Source organism: Cephus cinctus, unplaced genomic scaffold (assembly GCF_000341935.2).
Source record: "Cephus cinctus unplaced genomic scaffold, Ccin1 Ccin1_scaffold1184, whole genome shotgun sequence".
In the NCBI taxonomy this organism is placed as follows: domain Eukaryota; kingdom Metazoa; phylum Arthropoda; class Insecta; order Hymenoptera; family Cephidae; genus Cephus; species Cephus cinctus.
Window position 1 is genome coordinate 1,673,327 of NW_014333664.1, and position 8,204 is coordinate 1,681,530.

Sequence of the window (8,204 nt, forward strand, 5' to 3'; positions counted from 1 at the left end):
ACGTAGATGGGTACACCGAGTACCCGCCACTGTGGGAATCCCCTCATTTTCTGCTACGCTGGATATAATTGGGCCAATCATCTCTCATTGAGCGTTCGGACCAAACGTGCGCCCCTTTACCTCTGCTAGACCCATCCCAACTGACTTAGTCACTTACCTATTTACCTGCCCATCGGAAAATACCATGACCTCCGTATCGTTCCGCTCGACCTGACTTTTTCGTCAATTTTTCCTCGGAATCCTACAGAGTTATATATATATTCGTCATTAACTTCCTACAGTTTCCAAGTCGAATATTGCACCGGCATAGTACCCAGAACGAAGACTCGGAACAGAGGGCGCCACGAGCTCTCAGGAGTGTTGGTTACGCGTTTCCAACGCAAAGCCGTGCCGACGATAAAAAGAGTTGAAATTGAAGGGAAAGTCGAGAACGAGGTAGAACTAAAAACTATTCCAATACCGAGCACACGCGAGACTCAAACTTCCTCTGTAAATCGTACCAGGCGGACACACAGAATGCTAACAAAGTTAGGTTATGTTACCTCGATAACGACCATCGAGTTGAGCTTAATGTACCAGCGGAGTTCCAGCGGACCCTGAGCCCGTGCCGAAATTTCAAAATGGGTACCCCCTGTGTCCCTGTAATTCCAGTCTTCTCGTTCGACGTCATCAGGGTCCTGGCGCAGTTGACGGGGTCGCAACATCGGTTAGCAGACGCGCCCGACGCCTCGCATAACTCGGTACGTCAGGATGACACCGATTGACATTTAACATGCATCCCGGCACTTGGGCTATATGGATCTGTTGGCGCAGTGTATCGCCGCGGGTTTATGATCTCATCAGACGATTGATTTATGTCGGCAATTATAGCATAGCTACGAGTGACGCACGGCTCCGTGTCCGGAATGAGTTATGGGTGTTAATCTCGGGAAAACCAATGAGAGGTTCCTCCTCTCCTCGCCTATGTGACTTCTCACTGTGTCACCATCTCTCTCTCTCTCTCTCTCTCTCTCTCTCTTTCTCATTGACCATCGATCTATCTCTATCTAGCCTATAACTTCCCATCCTTCCACCTCTCGTACTAGCACCACATACGATCGACAGTCCTTTCTCATTGACCATCGATCTGAGAGGTTCCTCCTCTCCTCGCCTATGTGACTTCTCACTGTGTCACCATCTCTCTCTCTCTCTCTCTCTCTCTCTCTCTTTCTCATTGACCATCGATCTATCTCTATCTAGCCTATAACTTCCCATCCTTCCACCTCTCGTACTAGCACCACATACGATCGACAGTCAACGCACGGATGATTGCGTCGCCCATAATACCAGCCACCTGATCAGCTCAGGCGCCATCGGGACATTTGGGCAGTCGCCAATACGCCTCAGCGGCCAAAATATTAATGTTCCTTAATGTACTATCCAGCGGTACGGGCGGGGACGTTCCTGGACTGGGTACGGTCGGGTAATATAAGACTGTCGGATAAATAGTCGGCGGACGGTAGCGAATCAAAAGTCGGATAATATTTAGTCTGGCTGCCAATCCTCAGTCTTTAAGATACGCCATGAAGTCCAGCGCCATCTTGGACATTGACAATGGCGTAGACATTATATATATATATATATATATATAATAACCTTTGGTGGGTATATATATATATCCACCAAAGGTTACGTAACCATATAAGTGATATTATTATAAATAATATATAGTTACAATATAAATGTGCATCAACGAAGAGATAATTATTAGGATTGTCGCGAAAACGTATGAAGGATCCCGAGGATTTGGCCGTTGCCGAAGGAGATCGTTTAGCATAATTATTGGCGAACGGTGCGTCGCGACGCGAAGCGTCCACGTCACTATGGGTAATGTTCACGCATCGCGCTCACTGCACTTTTTTCAAGTCGTCATCGCACACGACTAATCGCGTTAAGCTCCGAGATGCGTCGCCCGAACCACCACGAGAGGAGATCTCTCCTCGCACGCTGATAATGAAGTATCGGCAGCAAGAAGAGGATGCTAGGCGTACTTGAACACACGGTAAGGAACGAACCGGGACGAAGAAGAGACCCCAGTGAAATTGTTATTGGAAGCTGGACAGCCAGCCAGGATAATACGATTGCCTGTGCATGAGCGTAGCTTGAAGGAAAAAATAAAGGTACCTTAAGGTATTACAGAAGTTATTACAGTGTCTACGTAAAACATAATTAGATGACGGTTGGTCGTCACGACGCTCTACTGGTCCATTGGGTCTGCGCCGTTCATGCGCAACTAATTATACACGGTTCTCATCCGTTTCTTATGTTCTCGTAAACAGCCGGAATGTTATCGGTTATTATTATTATTATTATATATGAGAATTTTATCGAAATTTATATTAACATTTTTTTACTCATTTTTCAAATCCTTATCACCTTCAACGTGATCTCTTTATATTCACGTTTTCAAACCGGTCCGTGATCTGGTCAATGACGAGTGCAAAGGGTGTGTATATATATATAGGTAATCGAATGTGGGACATCGGTAATTGGTAATGACTAATCAATACTTAGAGTCAGTCCAATAATTTTCTTGGCAGTTTACCCATTAGATCAATCTGTATACCATGTACTCGTGCTCCACATATGACACGTATGTGGACACAGGCAGATACGTATGTACCTGGCAGTGCGTCGCGTTTAGGTTCGCGCTTCTGCGCGGCAACAAACTTTGAATTTATATGACTAAGACGATATAAACGTCATAAATCATTATTATAATAACAGTATAGGGATGTGTATACAGAGCCGTATCTACAGATATAGTAGGTAGGAGGATGGGAGATAAGGGGGGTTGAGGGGTGGGGTAGACGCGAACGCAAGTCAAAACAGAAACGTTAAATCACCTCGTGTCCCCAGCAGCTAGCGCAGTGGTCCAGGGCAGGATTCTCAGCGAGAGAGCTTCCTGGAGAGAGTGAGCGGAGTGGAGCGATGCTGATGGGAGGGATAGAGAAAGGGATGCTGACTGTAGGGGGTGAAAGGGAACTGGAGAAAGGTGGGGTGAGAGAGAGAGAGAGAGAGAGAGAGAGAGAGAGAGAGAGAGAGAGGGTGAGAGAGAGAGAGAGTGAGAGAGAGGGAGAGAGAGAAAAAGTACCTGTACTCAAGTGACTTTTATCCTAATGAAATCGCGAATTCCCTTAAATCCATCATTTTTACGGGCACTACGTGCGCTCCGAGACGATGCACCCTTGTCGATTGCGAAAACGTTATGTCGCTTGCGGGGTATTTACATTGCTAATGTATTGCCGGCCTAACTTCTAATTAAACAAATTCGCACAACTCAGCGCGCCGCGCGGTTGCTGGTAGGATTGCTCGAGGGGTGGTCGGGGTCCTGGGTTAGGGGGTCGAAGGGGACCGGGGGGCACCGAGGAAGAATCTCTTGGACCGAGAGCGACGGAAAGTGGGAATAGGATGCGAAAGTTTGAAAAAGACGAAGAAGGGGAGAGTCGCTGGTTCCGAAGGATCCCGAAGGACGCCGAAGGATCCCGAAGGACACCGAAGGTTAATAAAGGACGCCCTGGCGGTTTCCACGATGTGGAAGGAGCTGGAGAAACTCGAGTATCTCCTTGAGGTAGGGTAGGTGGAGGAGGAGGAGGATCAGGAATTGCAGAGGGCGTCCCGACGCCCCAGTCGACGGAGGGGTCGCTCGTTAGCGCTCTTAACGCGACTTACCGCCTGGAGCGCGAGCCTCGAGCCTCTGATTCATCGGGAAGAACGAATGAATATTTATAAGAAAGTGCAAAGTAGTTGTCTCTTTCTTTATCTTTTTTTTTCTTTTATCTCTTTCCTACTCCTTCTCGTCTTCTTTCTTCTATCTTTTACTTTTGCATTCATCTTCGCTGCCCTTTTCAGATGCCTCGGAAACTTCGAGTTTGCTTCGTCGACGCTTCCGCGCACTGTCCCGCTCCATTACGAACCTCGTTTACCCTGCCTTCAACTTCTCCTTTGGTTAAGTATCCATGCCAGTCAATTATTGGCCACGAAAGGGCCGAGCTTTTCATGTCTCTTCGCCCATTTTCAGCCCATGCTTTCTTACGGGCTTTTCACGCTGAGTTCGTCTTATTCACATATATACTGAGTGTACCGGTTAAGATGCACGTTTGCGTGAAACGGTGCCCGATTTTGAAAATCTAACGTGACAAACTTTGAGGTCTTTTCTTTATTTCGCATCGATTGAGCTTATTGCTTGTTTAACTTTCATTTGCAAAAAAAAATTTTCTTTGGAATTTCAAGTGTTATCGACTGAAGTTGAATGTAAAGGTCGTGGATGAAGGAAAAAGAATAGAGATGACGTTAAAGTCCATAGGAATCGCATGCATAATAGGAGATATTTACGTAGGAAATTTTGTGACTTTTTGACAAATTTTTGATACTGACTTCGTGCGGCAACTTAACGAATATGCGATTCGCAATTGTTTTTTTGGCACGTGTTCAGTCACACGTGAAGATGTACACGGTGGCTTAAAAGTATCGCAACGCTATTCTTTTTATTAGAAGTCGAAAGTCTACATATTTAATTTCGAACTTTTCTATGGTCCTCAGCCTAGAATTTCGAATCTATCGGAAAGTTTCGCTGAAGCGCGCGGAAACGAAAATTGGATAAATTATCTCGTAAAATTGATAAATTTCCCATGATCGAAGTAACGATTTGATCGACAGCGATAATAATTTAATTCACGTTGTCCCTCGTTAAATACGTGTATGTATATCACGTATGCACGATATAATGTTAAATTACGGAGGCCGTAACAGTTATTATTGCCACGTTGATTTTCGATTTTTATTACCTGATCGCGTGCAATGGGAGCAGTGACGTCAGTGGAGACGCTCCAGTGACACGTGGTAATAAGATTAACGACCACAGGACGGAATCCAGCAATGAGTAACAAAAGTCAGGCGGGACTCGTATGCGTGCAGGGTAGGTGAGTTTAAGATGGCAAACAACAGAATAGAATAAATCGGTCGATGGCGATCGGCGATCCGATCGGATGAGGAAAAAAAAAAAGAATCGTTTATATCGTCCCACGCGATACGACGTCGTACATTCTCAAGAGCCGCGAATACAACGCGCCGAATACCTAAGAAGAATCGAAAGTCCGTTGTGGCACCGCGCGCGCGCGCGCGTCTCTACGTTCCCCGTAACACACGATCCCGCTGCAGCGACGCGCACGTTCGTATAGGCGGCCCCGAGACGCGCGTGAGCATATGTGAGATTGTCGTTCCGGGAATTAGCGAAGGACCTATAGTAAGAAACGAGGAGGAGGAGTCAAGGTACCAATTTGAATTTAGACCTCGTTACCGCGGGGAGTGTACAACGACCTCGTGAGAATTTTAATCTTGACTGTACAAATTTCACATCTTTGTTTCGTACGTCCACGTATGATCGAACGAGATCGGATCCACGTGGAGGTAAAAAAAATTTGACAAAACTTCGTTTTCTTTTTTAAATTACATCGTGGAGCACGAGGTCAAGGTCGACTTTCAATTTTAATACTAAAGTCGGACTGGTTAAACGGTTAGGTCGAAAACTGGATACACAAGGGAAAGATTCCGTCGGTCGTAACGCCGTATACAGACAGAGGATGCATACGTCTCGCTAACTGCCGGCATTTTTCTACGTCCCCTTGACTAATCGCCGCTGATCCACCAAGATATCCCGGGCACTTTTCTCGAATACTAAGTGTCCCTCTTGGTGGCTGTCGCCGCGGCTAATTACGACGTTAAAGCCGACATTAAGGCCGCCGTAGGTAAAGGCTGTGCTACCTGCCAGGAAGAAGATACCTCAGAGCGAGGACGGCTCAAGAGTGCCGAGTAAACGTATCAAGCGCGTCGACCATCGTAAATCATAAACCGTTAACATGGAAACGCGTCAATTAAGGTTTCCGGTAAGGAGCCGGTGCTCTAATTAATTCGCGAATTACTTCGCTACTAGCACGTGGGTTACATTTTTGTTCCACTTGAACCGTGCCCGAGCGTTCGCAACTGCGCGACAAGCCATTGTATAATTATGGACCTACCTGTTTCGGCTTGGGCTTGTAATCGCTCTGTGAGGTCTCACGGCCACTTCCGGTCCCTATCTCGGGGCCACTTCCGGCCCGTTGGCCGACTCGATTACACGGCTATAAAATACCATCCTGTCAGCTGCGCTCATGACGTCTGCCAGAACAGCGTTGATAAGTCACAGTGCCTGGTACTGTTTGGATATTGCAAATTTGCAGGTGCGCCTTGAGCCTTGTCGCCCGTGCTTCGGCACTGTTCGCGTACACGCGGATTTGGAGGTCGTATATAACCTTCAGGTTATACATGAGGATCAGAGGTGAATTTATCACTTCGGCTACGGGAGACAATCTCAGGCCTGACTTATAATCGTTTTCAAAGGAGCTGCCGACGACAAAAGTACGCCGCTCGCCCGCGCAATAGTCGCAGTTCATATTTACAAGTGACTCTTCGGTCGGTTGACAAATCACGTAAGACCAGGATTATGGTGCTTTACAATACTCGTCGCGACTATGTTGGCCTGCTTTTTTTTTTTTTTATTTATTTCATCGTTATCGGTGCCTTCCGACAAGGCGCCTTTTCACTGCACCGCAGGTACGCAGGATACCTTCATCCATGCGTCGTTCGATCCTTTCCTCGAAGTTCTGCAATGTTTTCACGTCGTCGCGATTCTCAACCATAACCCCATAGGGGCTAACCTTACTAACCTCCAATTATAAAAAAGTAAAGACTGTTTTGAAGTAACGTCAACGAATTTAAGAAAGACAATATCCAGAAGGCAAAGACGACTGTACCCTATCTCTGTGAAAATTACCCGGCGAAATCTTTAATTTGCGGTCCGGCCTGTCTCAAGGCACAAGAGCATTGTAAACTTTTGAATAATGGGGTTGCCGGGGCGACAGAATGACGTGTTTATAAGCGCTCGAGCGCGTGCGCGCGTGTGGGAGCGGGCGGCACTTTGTGGGGTCGTAAAACAGCGGCAGCCCTGTAAATCTGTACCCGAGTGTGGCAGCCCTGACAGATTCTGACTCTCTCACCCCCGCCCCCTCGTTCGCTCGCTCACTCCTCTCCACCCTAGAATCTCGATAACAATCTTTTTTTTTCTACTTTCTTCCCCGTAAGACGTTTCGCTCCTCCCGTTGTTCTTCGAAATTTCCATTGGCTCCATGTCCGACATCCTGCACCCCTCGAATGCCTCCGCGTTGCCCTGGGACTCTTCACTTTCGCGTCGTCTACTTAAAGCCACGTGGATTTTTCAGGCCCACTTATGCCGGGTCCACACCCACTCTCTGACCCATTAACGAGGCCGCCTCGTAACGTAAGCACTGACGTACCATAATCCAACTTACAATAATTAGATATCCCTTTGTAATACATGGAAAAGAAACAGATCGCCTCGTAAACATTGGTATTTTATTTCCGAGAGGCGCGGCCCTGTTACAGCGAGAAACGGGGATACGTCGTGAGAATCAAAAAGTCTTGGGTAACTTCGTAACAGGGCCCTTGGCGTTTTGGGTCTGGTGGATGATAATTTTGAAAAAAAATTCATTTCCCACCGAATTGAATTTTTGCCAAAATTTCGTCAAAACCACCGAAACTGGGTAACGTCCGAATTGTAGGAATGAGAGATTTCAAAAATTACAACCGAATCTCCCAAAATTATCGACCGTGTATCGCGCGTGGTATGACACTCGGAAACATACGCCTTTCAGTTCCCCACCGAAATCTAAACAGGTTCGCGTTCGCTGGGTGGGCACGGCGCTACCTTAGATCTCGAATCTATGGTTCGTTTACACGTTTGAAAAAGCGGCAGTAACTTTGTAGTCACAAAGCTTCCACGGGGTCATAAAAGTGAGGTTAATCTTGACCGTAAAGATTTAATGGGGTTTCGGTTATCGCGACGCCTCCGCAGTATCCAACAAAAAAAAAAAGTTTCTAGATCATCCTTCATTAATTAAAATTCCTCCCAACGAAACAATTATCCAAGGCATTCGTTAAGAAAAAAAAAAAAAAAGTAAACCACTGCTGCCAACGTAAAAAAAAAAAGAAAATTAAGTCCCCTAGTAAAATTCCCCATAAAATATTTTTATCCAAATTCAAAATCCATCGATCCGCCACCCCGTACCTTCCCAAAGTAACCAGGGCCACTTTCTTCCCCCCCCCCCCCC

At 46.5% G+C, this 8,204-nt stretch overlaps 1 long non-coding RNA gene across 1 annotated transcript in view; it reads right to left on the bottom strand.

The window, feature by feature from the left end:
* LOC112495075 overlaps window positions 1-8,204 on the bottom strand; it is an 85,832-nt gene that overhangs the window by 75,452 nt on the left and 2,176 nt on the right. The window lies entirely within an intron of this gene.